The following is a 24,314-nucleotide window of genomic DNA, read 5'->3' as shown; positions in this document are numbered from 1 at the left end:
AGGGCTATTCCATAAGGAAATGCTGTCCAGTAGAAATATAATGTGATGGGGCACCTGGTTGGCTCATTTTGTTAAGCATCTGCCTTCAGCTCAGATCATGATCTCAGAGTCCTGGGATAGAGCCCTGAGTTGGGCTCCCTGCTCAGCGGGGAGTCTACCTCTCCCTCCCTCTCTGCCTCCACCTGTGCTCATGCTCTCTCTATCTCAAATAGATAAAAATCTTTTTTTTAAGGATTTTATTTATTTATTCATGAGAGACCGAAAGAGAGCGACAAAGACATAGGCAGAGGGAGAAGCAGGCTCCCCAAAGGGAGCCCAACTTGGGACTCGATCTCAGGACCCTGGGATCACGACCTGAGCAAAGGCAGACCCTCAATCTCTGAACCACCCAGGCACCCAATAAAATCTTTTTAAAAAGAAATATTATGGAACTTGGCCACAGTAACTTCTTGCAAGATAAATCTATGAAGGCACGGAAAACAGAAGCAAAAGTGAACTATTGAGACTTAAGGTAAAAAGCTTCTGCACAGCAAAGGAAACAACAAAACTAAAAGACAACCTACAGAATGGGAGAAGATATTTGCAAATGACATATCAGATAAAGGGCTAGTATCCAAGATCTAGAAAAAACTTATCAAACTCAACATCCAAGAAACAAAAAATCCAATCTGAAATGGGCAGAAGACATGAACAGAAATTTCCCCAAAGAAAACCTACACATGGCCAACAAGCACATGAGAAAATGCTCCGCATCACTTGCCATCAGGGAAATACAGATCAAAACCACAATGAGATACCACCTCACACCAGTGAGAATGGGGAAAATTAACAAGACAGGAAACAACAAATGTTGGAGAGGATGTGGAGAAAGGAAAACCTCTTGCACTGTTGGTGGGAATGTGAACTGGTGCAGCCACTCTGGAAAATAGTGTGGAGGTTTCTCAAGAAGTTAAAAATAGAACTACCCTATGACCCAGCAATTGAATTATTGGGGATTTACTCCAAAGATACAGATGCAGTGAAAATCCAGGACACCTGCACCCCGATGTTTCTAGCAGCGATGTCCACAACAGCCAAACTGTGGAAGAAGCCTCGGTGTCCATCGAAAGATGAATGGATAAAGAAGATGTGGTCTATGTATACAATGGAATATTACTCAGCCATTAGAAACGACGAATACCCACCATTTGCTTCAACCTGGATGGAACTGGAGGGTATTATGCTGAGTGAAATAAGTCAATCGGAAAAGGATAAACATTATATGGTCTCATTCATTTGGGGAATATAAAAATTAGTGGAAGGATAAAAGGAAAGGAGAGAAAATGAATGAAAATATCAGTGAGGGTGACAAAACATGAGAGACACCTAACTCTGGGAAATGAACAAGGGGTAGTGTTAGGGGAGGTGGGCAGGGGGTTGGGGCAACTGGGTGATGGGCACTGAGGGGGGCACTTGGCGGGATGAGCACTGGGTGTTATGCTATATGTTGGCAAGTTGAACTCCAATAAAAAAAATAAAAAATAAAAAATAAATTTTAAAAATTTTAAAAATTAAAAAAAAATAGTGAAAGGTATTTAAGGGAGAGGAGGGGAACTGAGTGGGAAAAATTAGGGAGAAAAACCACAAGAGACTCCTAACTGGGAATCAAACAAAGGGTTGTGGAAGGGGAGGTGGGTGGAGGGTTGGGGTAGCTGCATGAGGGGCTCTGAGGAGGGCACTCAATGGGATGAGCACTGGGTGTTATAGTGTATGTTGGCAAATTGAATTTGAATCTTAAAAAATGTAAAAAAAAAAAAAAAAAGAAAGAAAAGAAAAGAAGAAAAGAACTATCATGTGAACCAAACTTGTCATTTAAAATTTTGTAGTAGGGGATCCCTGGGTGGCTCAGCGGTTAAGCATCTGCCTTCGGCCCAGTGCGTGATCCTGGAGTCCCGGGATCGAGTCCTGCATCGGGCTCCCTGCATGGAGCCTGTTTCTCTCTCTGCCTCTCTCTCTCTCTCTCTCTCTCTCTCTCTGTCTCTCATGAATAAATAAAGTCTTTAAAAATAAAATACAATTTTGTAGTAGTTATATTTTAAAATGTTTTTAAAAATAGGTGAAATTAATTTTAATAACATATTTTCTTTAAATTTTTTTTAATTTTTATTTATTTATGATAGTCACACAGAGAGAGAGAGAGAGGCAGAGACATAGGCAGAAGGAGATGCAGGCTCCATGCACCGGGAGCCCGACGTGGGACTCGATCCTGGGTCTCCAGGATCACACCCTGGGCCAAAGGCAGGCACCAAACCGCTGCGCCACCCAGGGATCCCAACATATTTTCTTTAATGTGTCAGTTTCAACATGTGAGCAATGTAAGCATTTTTTAATGAAGTGTTTTCCTTTTTTTTTACTAAGTCTTCAAAACTTGGTGTGTATTTTCTACTTAAACACATCTGAATTCAGACTCCCCACATTATAGGCGATCAATAGCCATGCAGGCCTAGTGGGTGCTGTGTTGTACAGCCTGGACATACGAGGTCTTACTCTGATAATAGTAACACAGTTATCTTTGCAGTCTTTCTCTCTGTCCTCCTCCCTAAAAAGAGAGATGGCACGGCCTTTCTCCAATACAGTTAATTTAAGGAAATAGAAAAGAGAGGGAGAAAACACGCTCCAGGTCACCATCTTTCACAGCTGACCTAATCCTGAGATATTCAGTAATAAAAGCTCTTTGGTTAAAGAATTTTGGGAGATACCGAAACAGAAGTTAACCCTTCCAGATTATATTCACATAGAGGCTCTTGAAATCTTGCAACAACAACAACAAAAAAAACCTGTTTTACTTTGTGTAACTCCATGTTTCCCAGTTCATTAGGATTATAGAATAATGTTTTAACACTTTGGTAATATTGTTTGGCAGCCTGTTTTCTTCAATCTGCTTTTACCTTGAGGATTTCAGTTTTTAAATATTTCATAAAGGCTTTAGAGCTTCCAATGAATATCAGGTGTGTGCAATCACACCAAATAGATGCTTAACCAATATTTGTTTAATGAATAGTGGTGATCAAGATACTCTCCCATAAATTTAGCTTTTTCCACAGAGCAATGAAATTAAAACTTAAGACAATTTAAAGTTGTCAAGGTGAAAAACACTTTAGTCTTCCCTAAGAGAAAATCTGGTCGGCTTGGCAACCAATGTAAGTTTGAAATGAATTTGCATTTGTTTTAGGAACACCACCATATTAAAGTTCAATGACCAAGTGAGAACAGAAGCCCTTTGCTGAGGGAATGCCTCTGTACAACCAACACAGCAAGGGTGGGAGGGACAGCTTCCCAGGCCTTTCCAGTTACTTCACCCCCACCAATGAGAAGTGTTCAGTTATACTTTTCTGATACACAGATGATTTCTATATGGCTGGTGTTTTATGTTTCCGTATGTAAGATTTTATATATCCTATATGTCCACCATTAGCTCAGTTCAATATCTATACTTCTTAGGTTTGGTGAGTTACTTTATTTTTCTAAGTCAAAGGCCCTTTGGAAGTTGGCTAATAGCATTTTGCTTGGCAGATGTTTTCCCCCAGAGGTTCAAAACGCTTTGTCTAAGCACTTAGGGATGCTACTGCAGCAACATTAGTGAAAATTGAATATTGGCTGCAACATTTAATTCTATTTTGCCCAGGTGGTGAGAGCACCAGATACCTAAAACCATGGGCTAATGTTCCAAGCATGGTAACTGAGACACCATAGTGACAGCAAATCTCCTTCTTCCAATGGCCAGATGTGTTTGTCAACCTCCCTAGTACATTATTTTGTTAAATCAAAATTGGAAATTTGGCCAGAATGCTAGAACTCAATCAACAGTATTAATGCAGATTCCTACCTAAGGCTCCATATTGTATGATGCAGGATGGTGCATGAGCAAAGAAAAAATTAAGACCAGCACCCCTGAGCTACACATGATGAAACAAGTCATTAAGTTTGAAGAGTGGTAAGTTTGGAGGTCTACAATGTAATCATTTAAAAGTTTTTCAAATGGATGAATACACAGGCATATGTGCATACTAGAGGGAAATATATATGAGGTTGGCCTTTCCTGTTTTGTTGAATGAAAGATTTGGATTATAAAGATTTTCAAAATGGGCATCTGTAAGTATGGATTTATTCTCAGGAGTTCACACATCCTCTTTGGGAATTTTTGAAATATCTATATATTCTGAGGATAGTGTTTATTAGTTAGCTATCCTAGGTCATCTAAGGCAGTGTTTTTCAAACTGTGGGTCATGACTCCCTAAGAGATTGTGAAATGGAATGTTGGGCACCTCCAGCCTTGTTGTTTTTTTTTTTAAGGTTTATTTATTTATTTGTTGGAAAGAGACAGAGACAAAGAGTACATGCTAGTTGGGGGGAGGAGCAGAGGGAGAGAATCTCCTGCAGACTCCATTGAGCCCAGTGTGGAGCTTGATCCCACAACCCATGTCATGACCTGTACCAAAACCAAGAGTCAGATGCATAACCGACTGCACCACCCAGGGGCCAGTAGTTCCACTAGAGAAATGTGGAGGGAGAATGCAGACAGTGGCAAAGAGACTGGGATAATTTGAATTGTGTGAGCATTCCACTTGCCATTCCACTCTGTGAGTGAATGGTCTGGAGTCAGCATGATTTGGGACCGGTGACTGCTGTTTCCCCAGGTGATCCATTTCTGGGTACTTCCCATTACTGCAAGCCTCTCCACACAACAAACTGCACGTAAAGATAATTCGTTTTCTTTTTACTTTTTAATCTTATTTTTTTATAATTTTATTTTTTAATTTTAATTCCAGTAGTTAACACACAAGTGTTACACTAGTTTCAGATGTACAGTAGAGTGATCCAACAATTCTATATGTATATGTACACATATATATATTCATTATACACACACACAAACACAAACACACACCATATCTTTATCCACTCGTCTATTGATGGACATCTGGGCTGCTTCAATAGTTTGGCTCTTGTAAATAATGCTGCTATAAACATAGTTTATAAACATAAACTCCTTTTGAGTTACTGTTTTTGTATTTTTTGGGTAAATACCTGGTTCAATTCCCAGGTCAGAGGGTAGCTACATTTTTAACTTTCTGAGGCACCTCCATACTGTTTTCCACTGTTGCTGCACCACTTTGCCTTCCCACCGACACTGCACGAGGGTTCCTTTTTCTCCACATCCTCTCCAATACTTGTTTCTTGTGTTGTTAATTTTAGCCATTCTGACAGGTGTGAGGTTATACCGCATTGTAATTGTGATTTGCATTTCCATGATGATGAGTGTCTTGTTGGCTTTCCGTATGTCTTCGAAGAAATGTCTGTTCATGTCTTCTGCCCATTTTTTAGTTGGATTTTTTTTTTTGGTTGTTGAGTTTTATGTTATTTATATATTTTGGGTACTGAGCCTTTATCAGATATGTCATTTGCAAATATCTTCTCCTATTCTGTAGGTTGCCTTTTAGTTTTATTGATTGTTTCCTTTATTGTACAGAAGCTTTTTATCTTGATGAAGTCCCAGTAGTTCATTTTTGCTTTTGCTTCCCTTGCCTCAAGGGACATCTAGGAAAAGGTTGCTAGGGCTGATGTCAGAGAAATTACTGCCCCTGCTCTCTTCTGGATTTTTAAGTTTTCAGGTCTCACATTTAGATCTTTAATCCATTTTGAATTTATTCTTTGTGTATGATGTACTAAGAAAGTGATCCAGTTTCATTCTTTTGCATGTAGCTGTCCTGTTTTCCCAGTACCATTTGTAGAAGTGACTGTCTTCTCCCATTGTATATTCTTGCCTCCTTGGTCAAAGATTAATTGACCATATGTGGATTTGTTTTTGGGACTTCTATCCTGTTCCATTGATCTTTGTGCTTTTGTTCCAGAACCATGCTGTTTGAATTACTGCAGCTTTGTAGTATAACTTGAAATCTGGAATTGTGATATCTCCAGCTTTATTCTTCTTATACTGATGTAGGGAGTTTGATAGGAAATCTTGAGCATGGAATAAGCAAGGTACAGGATGGCTCACGGTGAATATTTATTTGGAAAAAAAAACACGGGTATATCTGGGTGGGTTGGGAAAGAGAGAGAGAGATTAAATCTTTGAATGCACAGAAGTGATCTGGAAAGATATAATCCCAAATTATAACAGTGTCCACCTCTGCCAAGGATGTGGGCTCCAGTTATGATGGCCAAAAGCCCTTGAGCTTTGACCTAATATTTGTGTCTTGTTTCTATTTGTTTGTGAGCAATTTGACTGCATTTGTGTGCTTAGGTAATTTCTGAAATGTTAGAGCATTGATAAAAAAAAATGAAATAGGGGGATAATTTGGAATTTCATATTCAGGTTGGTCCCATCTCCAAAGTCCTAGACGGGAAGATGGCATGACTCTGTAAATTTGTAGAAGCTGATATGATGCAAGTGGATAATGAAAAAAACTGACACTTAACTGAAAGAGAATACAGCTTGGCTGTTAATCAGCTCCATTTTTTTTTTAAGTGAAAGAGTATTTTGGAGTTTTAGAAATCTGAGCATTGGCATGGGGATTTAGAGAACATCCTGGTAGAGAAAGGCCCTCTTTAGGTACCTGGCCCAGAGGTGGGAATGAAGGCCAGAAAAGGAAGGGAAGGCCATTCAATGTTCTCCCAGCTGTCATTGCAGCATCCTTCCAGAACTTGACAAGATGAGTCCTCTATGCGGTTGTTCACAACATTATTAAATTGCTTCCAAAACTCTAAACAGCTGATTCTGTGTGTTGTAGATGGAAACAAGAGATCCAGACTTCTGAACTACTGGAAAAGAGAAAATGTGCAAGCCCTTTGGGACTCTGGGAGGCCAGGGCTGAACTGAAGACAAAGAGGAAGGCAGGGACATGCTGGTGTGAAGGGTATGTAACATCAAGATTATAAGACCCAGCGATTTTTCCTGATTTCCAGGTTCCACTGTGCTGTCATAGAGATTGTGTGCTCCAGCTTGGTTATGTTGGTGTGGGTGTGACTTCTCTGACAGGGGCAGCTGCTTACCTGATCCCAGGTAACTGAGGGATTCAGTATGCTGCATTGGCCACATAAACCTGGATGGTTATGGAGAACATAAACTATAGCTGCTCCCATCTATGGGGCATGGACTGACTACGTGCCAGGTGAGGCTTTAAGCACTTTAATGGATTAATTCATTGAATTTCCACACCACCACCATTAAGCAGGCATGGCTATTGTCTCCATCTTAGAAATGGGGCCACCAAGTTGCACAGAGAAGCTGGTTGCTTACTGAGGGGACATTGAGATGGTGAGACCTCATCCCAACATGAAAGCCTTACTCTCTCTGCTCTCTCCCTTTCTCATACATTTCTTCCTAACCCTACTTTTTACTCTCTCCCTCTCTCTTTCTTTTTTTTATAGGATTGTAGGTGTCTCCATATGACAGGGAATTAGAACCAGAGGGATGTCAGTATACATCACTGGCAGATATTATTTTCCCAAAATGGCTACAACAATATTGCTTAGGACCTTGCCATGCTCCCTCAGACAGGGAAGTCTACTTTCCCTCTCCTGGAGTCTTGGTAGAACTCAATGACAGAGAAGGTAGCAGAAGTGACACAGAGTGACTTCAAAGCCAGATCATCAAAGATAACATGGCTTGTACCAGGTTCTCTCATTCTTTAGGCACCCTTGTCTTTGATACCAGCCACTGTTGGCCATTCCCACAGAAAGGCAATGTGGAGGGGTTCCAGCCACCAGCCCCACCTAAGGCCATGCTGATATGTGACTGAGACTTTGGGTGGCTCTAGTTCCCAGCCTTGGAGCTGCCCCCAGGGATGCCAAGTAGAACAGAGACAAGTTGTCCATAATGAACTAACTGTTCCTGTTCAGCCCTGCCTCTATAGCAGATTCATGAGTAGCATTAACATTGTCATCATTTTGCACTGTCTCACACTCACTACAATACCATTTAAGGTAGGTGGCATTACACTCATTTACAAGTAAGGAAATAGGGCCCCATTTTGATTATGTGACTCACCCAGAGCCACACACTGAGCTGGGTTTGAATCCAGGTCTACTCTACCCAAGCTTGTGAGATCCTCCACTGCCCAGCTGTCTATTCCTTCTGATCAAGAGCTGGGGCCTTTGACACAGCTGCTTTCAGAGAAAAAATTGGCATAAGAGGACAAGACTGTAAAACAAGAGAAGTAGCTTTACATGATCTTGTTGTGACTCTGTTTCCTTAATTTGAATCTCAGATAAATGCTGCCAGTCCTGACTTAGACCTAAGGACGATCTTTCAGAAAGTCAGCTACCTTCTTTCCATGAGCTTAGATTCATTCCATGGGATCTGCTCGTATCACATGAGATACTTTTCCATATCATGTAAAGTCAAGTCATTTGTATGACCAGATACTTCTATGTCACCAACATTGCTATTTTTTGTTTGACTTCTGGCTGCATGAGGCCAAGGATTGGCCTATCTCCTGTTTACTCCTTGCCTCATGTTTACTAGCACAGATTCTGACTCCCAGTAGACCATGAATAAAGGCATGGGAAATAAATATCACAGAGCATCAAATATGAATTATCTTGGGATGCATGGGTGGCTCAGCAGTTAAGTGTCTGCCTTTGGCTCAGGTAGTGATTCCTGGGTCCTGGGATCGAGTCCCACATTGGGCTCCCTGTGGGGAGCCTGCTTCTCCCTCTGCCTGTGTCTCTGCCACTCTCTCTCTCTCTCTCTGTCTCTCATGAATAAATAAATAAAATCTTTAAAAAATATATGAATTTCCTTGACGATGATGACAGTAGGGTAAGGAAGTACAAAATTCCAGATATAAATACCGATATCTTATCTTGCTGTGAAAGATTTGTGTTTTGAGGTCAGAGGTTTCCTTTTCACTTCCATTGTCTTTCCTGTTAGGTAAAACATCTTCATGTTTGACTTCTATAAAAAAAATAACTTCAATGAAATGCAACAGTCAATTAACAATAGCAGGAACTGGCAGGGCTCTGAGACACTATTTCACTGCGTTGTTTATCCAAATGGAAAATATTTTCAGAAGTGCAACACTGGGGAACTGATTTGGGTGCAAATGTTGAAATATGACATGTGGCTTCTGCTTTCACTCTGGGCAGCCTTTATACATAGGAATGGTGGCACTTGTACTTGTGTCTTTCATCTTGTATTTAGTTATGTGCATGTCATTGCAGCTGCTCATGAACTGTGAATAGCTCTGATCTCTACCTTGCCCAGAATGTCCACTGTTTTACCCTACATTTAGTAGATGTAGAGCTCCAATAATAATGGAGGTGGCAGCAGGACCAGAATATGAGGATTTTTTATTATTATGAAGGATCAATAAATGCATGCAGAATATGAGGCAAGTTTAAGTCTTTAATCATATTTTTATGGCCCAATTCATCAGTTAGCTTTTGCTGCCTTAAAAAAACCCACCACCACCACCACCCCGTGCCAAAACGTATTAGCTTAAAATGAAAACATTGAGTTAGTTTAGGGTTCTACAGGGTGACAGTTTGGATCGGGCTCTGCTGGTCTGGCTGGCTCAGCTGGGCTGACACATGCATCTTCCATCAGCTGCCAGGTAGGACAGTGGCCTCACCTGGGATAACTCACCTCTGTTCTGCGTGTATCTCATTGCCTCCCCCCTTCCCCACCATATATTAAGGATCCAAGAGAACTAATACACCTGGCTTCTTGAGGCCAGGGCTTAGAAGGACACAGGGTCACATCTGCCAGGTTCTGTTGGCCAAAGCAGGTCATATGCCAATCCAGATTCAGGAGAAGAGGAATAGACTCCAGCCCTTGATGGGAGGAACTGCAAAGCTGTCTTACAAAGGGCAGGCATATAGGAAGGGTGGAGAACTGTGGTCATCTTTGCAACCCACAACATCACGTGAGTGCCAGTATTGTGCCGAGGGAATTAACAACATTACAATAGAGAATGGTTGAGAGGAAACCACGTGCATTGACTGACAACTTATGAGAAAAATGGCAGTGGGCTGAGAAGAGAGGACAGCAGGAAGAAGCTGAGATGGACACAGGCCATTTATTTCTCTGTTCCCTCTCGCCCAGCCCTGTAAAAGGGGGATTGAGAGGGAGGTGCGTGTCAGAGTGCAGGGGCCAAGTTGGTAGGAAAGGCTCTTTGCTTTCGCTGTTCCCTGCCCTCCCATTAGCAACTGGGGGGTGGCAGGTGATGAAGGTGTGGCTCTCTCATGTCTCCCTAGAGGGAGCCAGCAGAGAGGGAGGGGGAAGGGTCAAATGATCCAGTCTCCTGAATCTCTTTGTTCCCATGGAATTTCAGGAGGGCTTCAGTTTATGAACACTTGGCCTCATGAAACTACTATCGAGTTCACTGTCGCATTTCATCGTCACAACAGCTCCATAAGGATGGGATCATTTTTATTTTCACTTTACAGATGGGAAAACTGAGTGCTATGTGGTTAAGTAACTTGTCCTTGATCGCACTTGGACAGTGACAAGATGGGGTTCAAAGCCAGGCTGTGTGATGGCTTCCATGGTGCACTTGGCTGAACCCCCAAACCCTGCGATGCCAACATGGCCTGCGGGTTTGACAGAAATGGCAGCCCCAACAGAGATGTGATCAGAGCACATGGGGCGTACCCCCTTCCCTTCCCCTGGCCTCTGTCTAGATCTCAGACTGAGGAGCATGCTATAGAGGGGTAGGGCTGGTGGGATGACATCACTAGTGGAGAATTTGGCAAGCAGCAAGTAAGCAGCTACCTTTGGGAAGATCCCCACCTTCCCCTTGGGGAAGCATTTTCGAGCCCAACTGGCTGATCCGTCTCCGTCTCCTGGCTGAGTTCCAAGGCCCTAGAGGTGCGGTTTGAGTGCTCTATTTTGTGGTACCCAGAGGGTGCTCTGGTAGGGTCCAGAGCAAGCCTGCTTCTGCTCACCAGGCCAAAATCGTCAGGCCGGCGTGGAGCCCATCTGAAACAGCTCCTCTGCAAATACGTCTCATGCGCTGGCCGGCACACGGAGGAGCTGACTCGTATCTTCCACTGGACCCACTTGTATGTTCTCCAGTTCTCAGGCTTCTCCTCCCTCCAGGCTACAGAATCTCACAAATGAAATATAATCGGTGGAGAATGCCTGTTTTCCCTCTTGCTCTCCTGGCTCACTGTTTAAAAGCTCGTGCTGCCATCCACTGGCTAAGAATTTTAAAGTGGTTTTGTGAAGAATTTCCCTCTTTTCTCGTCATTGTTTTTTCTTTCTCGTATTTTCCTCCATCCTGCTGGTTCTTTCCAACATGCGGAAGCAGCTTAGAAGCCTGATACTAACAAGGATGAGTGAGTCTTGTTGGAAAGAGTAGCATTTCTTTAAGGCTTACTATGAGTCAGGTCCTGTTCTAGGTACATGACCTGTTCTTTCCTCACACATCCCTGAGAGGTAGAGAGGCACTGTCTTTGTCCCCATTTTACAGATGAGAAAATGGAGAGTGGTGAAGTCGTCGATGTGTCACAGTGCCTGGAACATTCGAGGGCTCGATGATTAGTTTTTACTTGTCAAAATGAGCCATATCTTAGCTTCAGTCAAGAATTTGTGTGCAATGATGCTTGGACACACAGTGAAGGAGCGGGTGGGATTGGGAAGGGTGGGAGGCCATCAGGATGTGACCATGAACAGGTGACAGTGAGTAGCTGAGGCTCAATCCCAAAAGGGTTCTGTGACAGATGGTATAGGATGGATACATCTTGGAATTATCTGCCAAGGGAACAGAAGCTGAGGGATTCTTGGAGAAATCATGGGGATCTTTTTAAAGTAATTTTGGACTTCATCCTTGTATCCTGCATGTTGCCACCCATTTGTCCAGGGAAGGAAACCGGGAAAAGCTATTGTGCGTTATTCCCCTTGGCTTCCCATACTTCCCCCTTTGTTCTCTGCCTCAGCTGTCACTTGCAGCATACCACCCCCAAACTCAGTGGAAAATTGATAATATTAATTAATAATACTTAGCTCATGCAACTAAAGGTTGGCTGGGGTTTAGCTTATCTGGGTTGAGCTTAGCTGGTTGACTCGCTTCTGGCATAGGTCCAGCTAGGCCTGACTTCTCTTGGCTGAGATATAGGTTCAAACCTGTTCTACCGGAGTGCATCTAAGTTATGCTTGTGGGCAGGTGCTTCCTGAAGAAGACTCTTCTCATGACTAGACAGGCACAGGGGTGCAAGTGCAAGTGGAAACCCAAGAGGCCTCTTAACGGAGACTTCTGTATTATCTTATTGAGTAAAGGAAGTCATATGTCCAAACTCAAGTTAAGAGGCAGAAAGGTATATCCTGCCTTTACTGGGAAAGTTTCTACTACTCGCCTTGGCTGAGAATCAATAAGGCACTCTACTGTGCTTCCTTTGCCTGCCTCTAAACTGTACAAATACAATGTGAAATTTAAAAGTTTTACCAGTGCCAGTTTTAGTTATCACTTTGGGCAAAATCCCAAATCTGTAACGATATTATAATTTGTTACTAATGGGCGATAACATGGTTATTAAAAGCTGTGCACCCTAAGGTTCCAGAAGCCTCTTTGGCAGTCTCAGACCTCAGCTGGGGATTGTTGCCTTATCTGTACTGTGACTGCTCATCCCGGACTCACAAAGTGTTTGGAGTCCTTGAGCTCTTCTGTCCCAGTTACAATTTGTACCACCTGGCCAGCTGCCTCAAATGGTGAGACCTAGCATCTGCCCCTACCAGTTGCTCAAGCTCAGAATGAAATAAGAGGAGCAAGTGGAATGATTAAGTTGTCAGTTATATTGATGTGTGTATTTTCCTACATTTTAGGAGAAGGCTGGAATCCTGTAAGAATCTCATTTCTCTGCTTTTCTCAGTACCTTGGCTCTCTCATCTGGCATGACTACAATTTGGCTGGAAGGAGAAGAGGCAGAGCTTTTATGTTGGTTGGAATTTGCAGCCATAAATATACAGGACTTTTTCCAAGTTAGCATGGAAAAGACTTGCCGTGTTATGCTTTCTGTGAGTTATAAGTCATAAACCATATGCTCAGGGTGGCTTGACTGTTGTGTTCTTGGCCCTGTGAAGAAGGTCTGCAGGAAAAAACCTAAGCCCTGAATGATTAAACGTCTTTGCAAACACTCATAAGTTATTTATACTGTGTCCACATACTGGGCAAGCAAGTGAACGCAGGCCTTAATGCTAATGTATTAGCCATGGCACCTTATTTGTCCCTTTAGAGCGTTCGGATTAATCCATTAGTGAAATCATGTGCCTCATTAATACTAAATCAAAATGCCTGTGAACTTAGTGGTTTGTTTCTGTCTTTATAAATGCACAAGGGTGGAGCAGAGGGTACCAGCTATGGGAGCCAATTACTAACTGTCATTTCTTAGTGGGAAGGATGGTGGGGGCAGTGGGTAAATGAGACAGGGAAGAGAAAGCAGTTGTGTTAATGGGCAGATTCCCACTGTGGGCAAGGAGGGGCTCTGTCCTGCGGGTTTGCTCTGAGAGATGATTCTACCTCAACTCAGAGTTGTTTCACCAAGTTGTGAGGTCACTGGAGTATTCTATCCACTTCTGTTGGTGAGGACCATTTCAGAGGGTAGTAACTCCCTGGTCTTCTGGTCTACCCAGTGGTGAGTCAGGTACACTACTGTCAGAATCTTCAGCAAGAGTGCCACTGATACTTGCTGTGGAAACTCTAGACTTGTAGGAGGATAGTAGGTGCTGAGGGGCTATGGGTGAGGCACTGTCAGCATCTGCTACAGGGCACTTCACAGATTTTCGGAAAAGGAAGAAGGGGATTTGTAGCTTTTGAAACCAAGCACAGCAGAAGCTAAATACCTCGAAGGCCTTTGGGCTGAATGAGGAAAGGTGAATATTCTTTTGCATGGCTATTTATTTACATTTTGGCACAGCCATATAATGAAACATTATACAACCACTAACAAAAGACGGAGAGCTAATGAGCTGATAGGAAACTCTTTTCAAGTTATAGTTTTGAGCAGGAAAAAAGCACAGTGTGGAACAATATGTAGAATATTCTGGCATTGGGGAATCCCTGGGTGGCTCAGCGGTTTAGTGCCTGCCTTTGGCCCAGGGCGCGATCCTGGAGTCCCAGGATTGAGTCCCACGTCAGGCTCCCTGCATGGAGCCTGCTTCTCTCTCTGCCTTGTGTCTCTACCTCTCTCTCTCTCTCTATGTCTATCACGAATAAATAAATAAAATCTTAAAAAAAAGAATACGCTGGGTTTTTCATGCAAACACTTTTATTGGTTTATAATTTACATGTCATAAAACTCACCCATTTTAAATATGTAAGTGTGTTTGGGTAAATATATAGTTTTCTAGAAATTCCATGTAAATGGAATCATACAATATGTAGACTTTTATGTCTGACTTTCACTCAGCATAATGTTACTAAAATTATTCACATCATAGTATATGTCAATAGTTTGTTTCCTTTTTACTGTGGAATAGCATTTCATTGTACAGATATATCACTTTTTGTTTATCCATTCTACAGCTGATATATATTTGGTTTGTGTTTAGTTTTATTATTCTGAACAATGCTCCTTAGGAACATCCACATGTAGTCGTTTTTTTAAAAGATTTTATTTATTTATTCATGAGAGACACAGAGAGAGAGGCAGAGACACAGGCAGAGGGAGAAGCAGGCTCCTTGCAAGGAGCCCGATGCGGGATTCGATCCCAGGACTCCAGGATCACACCCTGAGCTGAGGGCAGATGCTCAATTGCTGAGCCACCCAGGTGTCCCCATATGTAGTCTTTATGTGGACATATATTTTAATTTATCTTGGGTAGGTCCTTAACCAGCAAAATTTCTGGAACATGTGGTAAGTACATGTATAGTTTTTTAAGGAACACCAGACTGGTTTCCAAAGAGACTGTACCATTTAGTTGCATTCCTACCAGCACTGCATGGGGGGCCAGTTTCTCCATATCCTCACCAACAACTGGTATTGTCAATCTCTCTGATATTAGTCATTCTGATAGAAGTGTAGTAGCATCTTATTTTGGGTTTAGCCTTTCCTAGTGACTAATGATGTCAACCGTCTTTTCATGTGCTTATTTTCCATTCGTCTATCTTCTTTGGGGAACTGTCTACTCAAATATTCTCTCATTTTTGTTTCTCTTCTTATTGATTAAAAAGGGTTCTGGACTGTTGTAAATTTTGCTGTAAGGTCAATATTATTTCCAAATAGAAAGTTAAAAAAAGAAAAATCCTATACCCGCATCAGTGTTCCTATGCCCCATCAGAATGGTATACTCAGGAATTGTTCCATGGTGTTTCATCCTCAGGAAAAAAAATTAAAGGGAAGGGAGAGATCAAATTTTCAAGCTTCTGCCAGAAAGTCATTGTCTGGTAAAAACACAATGGATCTTTATTAAATCAAGACATACTTCCTTGACTACTTTTTTTCTATAAATGGGAAATTGGTGATTTACAAATGTCCAGATGTTAGATAAAGGAGAAACATGAGCAAGCTTATTATTATCTTTCTTTCTTTTGTCCCTACAGAAGTTACTCAGCTTCCTCACCCTTTTCCCTCCATGTATGGGTAAGAGACACTTGTGATATGTCCTCCTGCCAGTGTAGAGCCAGACCCTGGGAGCAGAGGAAAGAGCAGAGCTAGTCCCCACACGGATGTGGGAACTTGTGCGTTCCCCAGCAGTGCTCCCACACTCTCTCCACGCTGACCCTGATTGCTCACAGCCAGTGTATCCATGGAGTTGCCTCTCTTTCACTTCCCACCAAATCCACCACTTCTACAATTTCTCACATGACAAAAGTGAACTAAATACATTCCATAGCCAAATGTATTGAGTTCAAACAGAAATTAATGGGCCAGATACCGCCGCCTTCAGCCCAGGGCATGATCCTGGAGACCTGGGATCGAGTCCTGTCAGGCTCCCTGCATGGAGCCTGCTTCTCCCTCTGCCTGTGTCTCTGCCTCTCTCTCTCTCACTCTCCCTCTCTCTCAATCTCTCTCTCTCTCTCTCTCTCTGCCTCTCATGAATGAATAAATAAAATATTTTAAAAATATATGGGCCAGTTACCTAATAGCAGATGATGTAAAGAACAATGAGATGCAACAGAAAAATATTCCAGTCCACCTGCCATCTCCTTGACTTTCAGCATGTTGACTTGTACTTCCTGGAGTACAAGTTTCAGTTTTTCAAATATTTACTGTGTACCAACTCTCCATTCTTTCATTCATTCATTGAATCTTTAGGAAATCCTACTATGCATCAGACACTTTGTGTGGCTAGAGGGGGTTAGTAATAAGCCATCATGACAAAGTGCTTCCACCAGAGTTTCCCACCCTAGTGGGAGAATTAGATAATACATAAGCAAGTAAATACACAACGTATGTCAGGTTATAATAAACATTACAAAATGAAATGAAATGCAATCAGGATGTGGAGACAGATCGGTTCATAAAAATTCTGGAAGGATGTACTACAAAGGATTAATAGAGCTAATCATTTAAATTTATGTATTTTAGAATTTATTTTCGAACTTTCCTATAACAAACTTGTATTGCTTTTGTAATAAAAAGGTTATTCTAAAATTGCAGAAAAATATGAGATTTGAATGTCTACATGGTTAATCAGATCACTTGTATCCTAGTTTTATACCAAAAGTATTGAGGGGATCCCTGGGTGGCTCAGTGGTTTGGCGCCTGCCTTTGGCCCAGGGCGCGATCCTGGAGTCCCGGGATCGAGTCCCGCGTCGGACTCCTGGCATGGAGCCTGCTTCTCCCTCTCCTGTGTCTCTGCCTCTCTCTCTGTCTATCATAAATAATAAATAAATATATATTTAAAAAAAAACAAAAGTATTGAGAACAGTCAACTGGAAAATAACACATAGTCTTTATTATCTGGGGGTGTGGTTTCTGCATACATTAGGAATTTTGATATCTGGAAATAAAAGTTACGAAGGCTTGAACCAGGCTGTTTGTTGGAGGCCCAGCTCCATGGAACAGATGCCAGCATGTTTGGTATGTGGGGGTGTGGGGGGGTGATCACACTGTTGGTTCCTCCTTCCTTCCTCTCTGCGTTCTCTCATGTCAGAGTTCCACATGCCTGGACTCTGCCTTTTCATTGGTTGCTGCCACTTCCCAAAGGGCTGACATTTTAGTTCGTAACATCACACTTAGATCATAACAACCACTGGCGATAATAGTATGGTCACACAACGCCCCCACCCAAGACACCCACCCAAAACCTTCCTGCCCTACACTGTCAAATCATTTGATTTCTGGTCCATACCAATTTCAAAATCCATTTGGCCATCTCTGGTGCCAGAATAAATTAAATCCTATCCAAATATGAACTTCATTTTATGTTTTGTATACTTGATCATGTTTTCTTGTAACTAACTAATTCAGATTCATATTTATCTACTTAAGCACTGACAAAGAAACTCAAAATTTATGCCTACACAGATTATTCATTGGCTTATACTTCTAAGTCTAAACTCTATGGCTCTTCTCATAGTTTCTAGTAATTTCCATTGTTTCAAAGTGATTGATCCAAATAGCTTAGAGGCTTGTTTTTTGTTTCTCTGTTTACTTGCTTATTGATTAGGTTCTTAGGGACCCCAACCTTCACTCCCTTATTTTGTATTCCTAGGTAACTCCTTACTGAAAAATCAAATAATGCTGCTACAGAGAATGCTTATAGTAATGAGGCAAGAATTTTATCTACAAAGATAAAGTGTACTTTAAGAAAAGCTAACATCTTAAAGCTTGATAATATTTAACAAAAATTGAAGAAGGTGTCTAAAGGACTATTTGAGATTGAATGAAGAATAATATATTAGTTCCTTTTTTCTCGTAACAAATATCAAGTTCACTAAAAATAATTCATTTCTTTTTATGTAACTACTTTATGCATTATGCTAGTTCCATTTTGCCATAAGTAGATTTATTAGGCCTTGTTTTGAAAATCTGCCCTCTTTTTCCTTCTTTGGATTTTAAAAAAGCAGAAGTTACACTGACATGCTCAGTGTGATATTTGCTGATGTGTGAGTGTGTGTGTGTGGTTTTAATTTTTGTTGGTTTTTTTTCTCCCTAAACCTTTTCTTTTAGTTAATGTGAATCATATTATATTTTCCACTCCTGACCACTGTGATTCATGGCCATCTATTTCCTCCGGAGCTCACTGGCTCCACAGAGTCCTCTGGGAAACTGATTAGTCACCACCAAGCAAGGCACCTTGCGTGCCCCTGGACGGCATCTGCTCCAACAACTATGTCTTTTAGAGAAAGATGAAAGTCGCTATAGCATCTTCCTTTGGGGAAGTAATAGGGCATTAGTTCAGGGGTTTGTATGCACTCCTGGGTTCATCTTTACAATTTTATGGACAGACACGTTGGATATTATAGAAGACAAATGTCTCATTTGTTTAAGAAGCTTTTCAGGCATACTTCTGGCCTCAGGGACCAAATACAAGAGTTGGTCATGGCCCCTTGCCCATAGCACCTGTATATAGTGTTTTTTGGATGGATTGAGTCTTAATATATTAATGCAGTTTTGAAAAAGTTGGAATAGATTCATTTATGTCAAACATATTTTTATCTAACCCACTTGGGTCTAACTTTAGAAACTTTCAACCAAAGGATTTTTCTTCGTTGGTCAGGCCTGTGAAGACACTCCTAAAGTCAGACCTTAATCATAGCAATTATTGTTTTTAGGTTTCGACTTGCATTTATCATTGCTGATTGACAGTTTGTGGCTACCTATCAGCAGGATACCATTGTGATTTTATCTCCACTTGATACCACCTGACCTAAGAGCACTAGGGCTGCTATCTCTGCAGTTGGAAGAACTTTAATTGTCTTAACCAGAGCAAAGCCTCTTTAAATGTAAGGAACTAGAACAGTTGAAGAGCAGGGACAACTGGTTAACCAGGTAGATAGGTTGAACACAGTGTCAGAAAGTCCATTTCTGGGTTCAGCCCTGGGTGGCATTGGGAAACTACTTTTGCCTTGGTAGGCCTTAGGCTTCCTATGAGTCCATTAGCATGGAGAATTAGAAGTGGAAGTGCAACAGAAAATAGTGCACCCACACAAGGGTCAGACATAGGTGACCTGTAATCAGAACTGGGTCACATGATAAAAAAAATCCTGACCATATATCAGATGAATGCAGAGAAATATAAATCTTTAACCTTTGCTGTAAAAAAAAAATATTGCAAGTTCTATCTACTGAGACCACAGAGCTCTTGTCTGGATATCCCACTCTTGCCTGTCCTATTGATCATTTGGAAGCTCTGGGGGGCATACAGAACATAGTCACCTTCCCATTTGGAATAAAATCTAAGTGTTGGCCTACTGTCAAAGATAGTTCTGGAGAGCCACATTGCACCCCAGCTCTGATGTTGGCCAGCAGTGAGAACCTGGGTAGGTCATTTAGCCTTTGAGCCTCATTTTCTTCATTGACAGAATTCATTTGGGGCCAACTTTACCTGAGGGCTTTGGGTACTATATTGAAAATGGTTTTCTTTTTTTTAAAGATTTATTTATTTATTTGAGAAAGAAAGCAAGATAGAGAGTGAGCACCAAGCAGGAGGAAGATCAGAGGGAGGGAGAAAAGCATACGCCCCGCTGAGCAGGAAGCCAGACCTGGGGCTCAATCCCAGGATGCCAAGATCATGACATAAGCCAAAGGAGACGCTTAACCAACTGAGTCACCCGGATGCCCCTTAGGAAGGGTTCTGAGGTACTCCATCAGGATATGTGACCACAACTGATTATCAGTGTCCATGATGCCAGGGAGAGACTAAGTCGGCTATCTGCCATCCACACATTCAGTGATCCCTTAGCTTCCTCCTGGTGCTAACAGCACTCTGAGATGTTGCGACTTCTGATAGGTCCAGAAGGCCATATTTATTGCTAACTAGCTAGCCTGAACACTGCCCAGAAAACTTTAGAGGCCCAGAAACCCAGGCCACCACAAGGGGAGGCCCGGGCCTTAGATTGTTGTCCTAATTGGATTCCGAGCTCGGTTTCCTGTGTAAACCACAGTGCCAGGACATCGCTCCACCCCAGGAGCTAGTGTCTGGTAGGAAACTGGAATACTCCCTGCTGTTTGGGGATTTGTAGGCCAAGGAAAATACACTCCTTTTTCCAAAGGTGCTTTGATTGGCTTAGAACTAGAAAGAAAGTGAATGGTCTCAAGTAGTGATTCCCATGGATGACAGGACTGCAGCTGGAGGTCCTGGGTGCCTGACCGGTCCTCTCCACCAACAACCAATTGAGTCAGGGCAACTCCGATAATCTGATTTTCATAAAGCTTTTTGTTTCAGTTTCCATTCCCGCTGCAGTGTTCTGTTTTAATGATCTTGTCACTTCTGGCTCTTACAGTAAGGAAGAGTTTGTTTCCATATGAGTCAAATAATGTTTGTTCTCTCCAGCCTTTTATTTGTTTCATCTTTTAGACATTTTAGTGGAGCTTAATTTAGGGGACGAACTGGACACGCAGTGAGCTGCTTCCAGAATATTGCTGTAGGCAGAACTGATGGTGCTCGTTTGGAGGAACTCTCTGGCTTTCTACCTCATATTTCATCCATGGCATCCACTGGCCTTGCTGCATACCCCCCACAGGTCTCTGTCTCCACTGCCTGCCTGTGTCTGAGCTGCAGACTCATCTCTCTAACTCTCTCTTGGTCATCTCTGCTTTGAGGACCCACTCCTCAAATTGAGGTGGCCCAAAGTCAAGCTCTTTTGGTCCTCCCACTACACTGGCTATTTTTCTAGGTACCATATTTTGGCGAATTGTACCACTCCACCAGTTTCTTAGAGCTGAAACCTGAATGTTGTCTTAGACACTTTTTCTTCTTCCTACTACCTGCATGTATTAAATCCTATGCCCCCTAAATAGATCTCACATGCATCTATGCTCCACCCTTTATATTCATCTCACACATAGACTACCCTCACCTGGTTGGCTCTCACGTTGTCACTCTACTATTAAGAAGTATTCAGTGGTGCCTTGTCATCACCCACAGGGTCAAACCTAAGTGTGTTTGCATGGCCTACAAGACGCTCTTCTGTCCAGCCTCAGTTCCCCTTCCACAGAATATGTGGGGGCTCTTAGCAATAGTGAACAACACTGGATCTGTGGTTTCTCCAAAGCACAATGCCCCTCACTTTATATGGCACTTCTTGTGCTTTTCTGTGCATTTCTTCTGCATTTCTCTGGAACCCCTTCCAGAGCCTACTCATCCTTCCAGGCTCAACTCAGAGGTTGCCTTCCTTATAAAGCTCTTCTGGTCTCCCTCAGAGGAACTTACACTTCTTCCATTCCTGTTGCAAGGGTCACAAATCTCAATTTTAGCAACGGTCTTGTGAGTGTCTCAGTGCAGAGGGAAGTATTTTAATGGGCCTGTTATTTCACATTGACTGCCTGACTACTTATTGTAGGTACCCAATCGTGGTGCTTAAATAGAAGAATGGTTGAATGACTTGTGGGCCAAGATACACCCATCCTCAGGGCCTAGGTTGGGAAAGCAACACCTAGAAAGGTGAAAAGCAGGATTAGAGTTGGCTCATTCCTCTCTCACGTTTGTGGAGGATATTTTCACAATATGTAGGAACTTGGTCTCCAGGATCTTCAGGCCCACAAAGTCCATTCTATTCTGTGTTCCATCCTTTAAGGTGGACCCAAGTGTATTTTATTCTAGGTGGCCCAGAAGTCTGAGCTTCCTGAGAGCTTTGCAGATGAGTAATGCTTCAGGACAGGTATTTAAAATATGTTAACTAGCACATCAAATTGTGATATCACCATGATTATTGCTTAGGATGGGTTAGATTTATTTGTCTTTAAATAAGTTGATTTTTTAAAAGTGAATAAATAATAGAGCAGTATTCCATGGATGTGGCAAAAAGTAATGCAGGAAGACATAGATTTATGGTATATCTAGTTATAGTCAAGTATCCTTCAAGGCTCTTTTGGTGCCAGAGCCCTTCCAGGGGCCTGCAGGCATTTTGCATTAGTAATTTTGAATTCTTTCTTATAAACGGGGCTTCCAAAATAGAATAAACCTGACACTTGGATCTACCCCTGCATGAGTTGGACTTTATAAAAGTTATAGGAGCCTCTTAGAATCTCAGGAAGAGAGTTGTTTCTTGGGTTTTTGGTTTTGTTATTTTTTGTTTGTTTATTTTTTGTGTTTTTTTGCAAGTGCTGGCTGTCAGAGACACAATAGGAGTTGAGAAGAAAAATCGTCCTTAGTAGTTTTTTAAAAAAATGAACTCAAGACATCAGAGGGCAGCCCAAGTCACTGACTGGCCAGTAAAAGACAGAGTCAGACTAGGGCTAGACTTGACCTGTGAACACAGACTTGTTTGATCCTTTGTCTTTCCCTACTCCCTTTTCCTCACTCCCTGACAAGACACTGCCAATAAGCCATGTGCACTTGAATCCCCATTTCAAGTGCTGCTTCTGGGGAATCTAATCTAGCACCAACACTTCTTCAACAGCCCCTCCAAATTCCTGAACAGCCTATGCGTAGCCTCCCCAGCAAACAGGGGCTCTCTGCTTCCCAAGGTGTCCATCCCATTCGTAGGCAGACAGTGATCTTAGATCTTCCTTAGACTGAGCCCAGCAGGTTGAACCTCGTTTTAAGAGTGCTCTCCTGCCTGACCCTACTCTCTTCCCATTCTTCTTTTATTCTGAACATTACCAGGCCATTCAGCTAATTCTATTGTTGCCAGGTTTCTGTTCTTTTCTCACTTCCTGGCTTTTCTCTTTGCCTCAGTCTGGCGAGGCAGAGTACCACTGTTGGTGTCCCCCAAAACTGAGCCCCATGAATTGAGCTGTCATGTTTATACACTGATAGCTGAGGACTCAGAGCAGGACTTCCTTCAATGGAGAAACCACTTTCAATGAGCCCACATAGGATAGGCATCAGTGATTCAGGCGATGCTGCCATCAGTCATGGTGCCAACATTCAACTTTGATCCACATTCCCTTCCACATGTGTTCTTGGTAAACTACACCCTCCCTCACTATGTGCTGCAGCCATGTGTTTTGTACTCTTACTCAAAGGATTTCGTACTTATTTCTGCTAAATTTCATTTTGTGAGGATATTATCTCAGCCACTTAAATTATATTTTGTATCCCAATCATGTCACCTGGTCCCATTTTTCTGAAGCATGTTACAAATGCCCCTAGAGGTAGCCCAGAAATTTTTTAGGTGGTACTCAGGTGAGCATTTTCTATACTTTTATTTCATCGTTCCTTTTAATCTATACTTTGCAACATAATTATCACATCAAATACATAGCTACTTTTTATATAAATTTAAATTTTTAAAAGCTTAGCCAATTTAAAGAAATTCCTTGGGATCCCTGGGTGGCGCAGCGGTTTGGCGCCTGCCTTTGGCCCAAGGGCGCGATCCTGGAGACCCGGGATCGAATCCCACATCGGGCTCCTGGTGCATGGAGCCTGCTTCTCCCTCTGCCTATGTCTCTGCCTCTCTCTCTCTGTGTGTGTGACTATCATAAATAAATAAAAATTAAAAAAAAAAAAGAAATTCCTTAAGCCCATCTGGTACACAGTAATGGAAATTGTTAGGGTGGTACATAAACGACTGATGTTCAGGAAACATGGACTTAGAAGATTTGACATTTCTCTGTACTGTAACCCATTTGTCAGCTTAACCTTCACTCAACCCTTATCCTGGTTCAACTTATTAATAAACATCCTGAGCAGGACAGGCATCCAGGGATCTGCTCCAGTGTGGTTGCAACCCATCAAGTAGGGCTCTCTGTGTGTGGAATTTCACTATTGTACTGTCATCCTCTTAGGCATAATTTTCCATCTTGCTTGAAAGGTGTCATTATTTGTTGGTTCCTTTAATGAAATTCAGCTCCATGGGTAACAGGTTCTTAGTAATTTCCTAGTCTAATGGTTCTGCCAAAAACATAACAAGTATGGCTAAGCTGTCACAATTTGCCTTTGGAAACCCAAGCTGACACTGAGGATGAGAACTTTGTGCCAATAATCCCAACCATAGTCATGAGTAAGATGGCCCTCCATCTTACATCAAACAGCTGCATAGCTGCAAAAGTCCACTGCCTTCTCTGTTTGTGAAACCGGAGGTCAATATTAGCCACCAGCCTTGACCCAGCACCTCTTCAGTTTCCTATGAATGCTTGAAGATAACCACAAATAATCTCACATGCATTTTGTTTTTACTGTAGCCTGGCATGTGATCCCACCAGTTTGGGAAATGGAAATGCTTATGGACTATCCAGATACTTGAGGATTCAGTCCTGCATATTAACGCTGGCTTCTTCAT

At 42.1% G+C, this 24,314-nt stretch overlaps 1 protein-coding gene across 4 annotated transcripts in view; it reads left to right on the top strand.

Annotated features, from left to right (window-relative positions):
- Nucleotides 1–24,314, top strand: part of RIN2 (Ras and Rab interactor 2) — a 218,422-nt gene that overhangs the window by 40,452 nt on the left and 153,656 nt on the right. For all 4 annotated transcript variants that reach the window (XM_025469145.3, XM_025469144.3, XM_049100279.1 and 1 more), the window contains one exon: nt 6,771–6,896. The gene's annotated coding sequence lies outside the window, so the exon portion shown is untranslated. The remainder of the gene's footprint in view (nt 1–6,770; nt 6,897–24,314) is intronic.

The sequence above is a fragment of the Canis lupus genome, chromosome 24 (genome assembly GCF_003254725.2).
Source record: "Canis lupus dingo isolate Sandy chromosome 24, ASM325472v2, whole genome shotgun sequence".
NCBI lineage: Eukaryota > Metazoa > Chordata > Mammalia > Carnivora > Canidae > Canis > Canis lupus.
The sequence above is the reverse complement of the archived record's forward strand: the minus strand, read 5'-3'. Positions and strand labels throughout refer to the sequence as shown.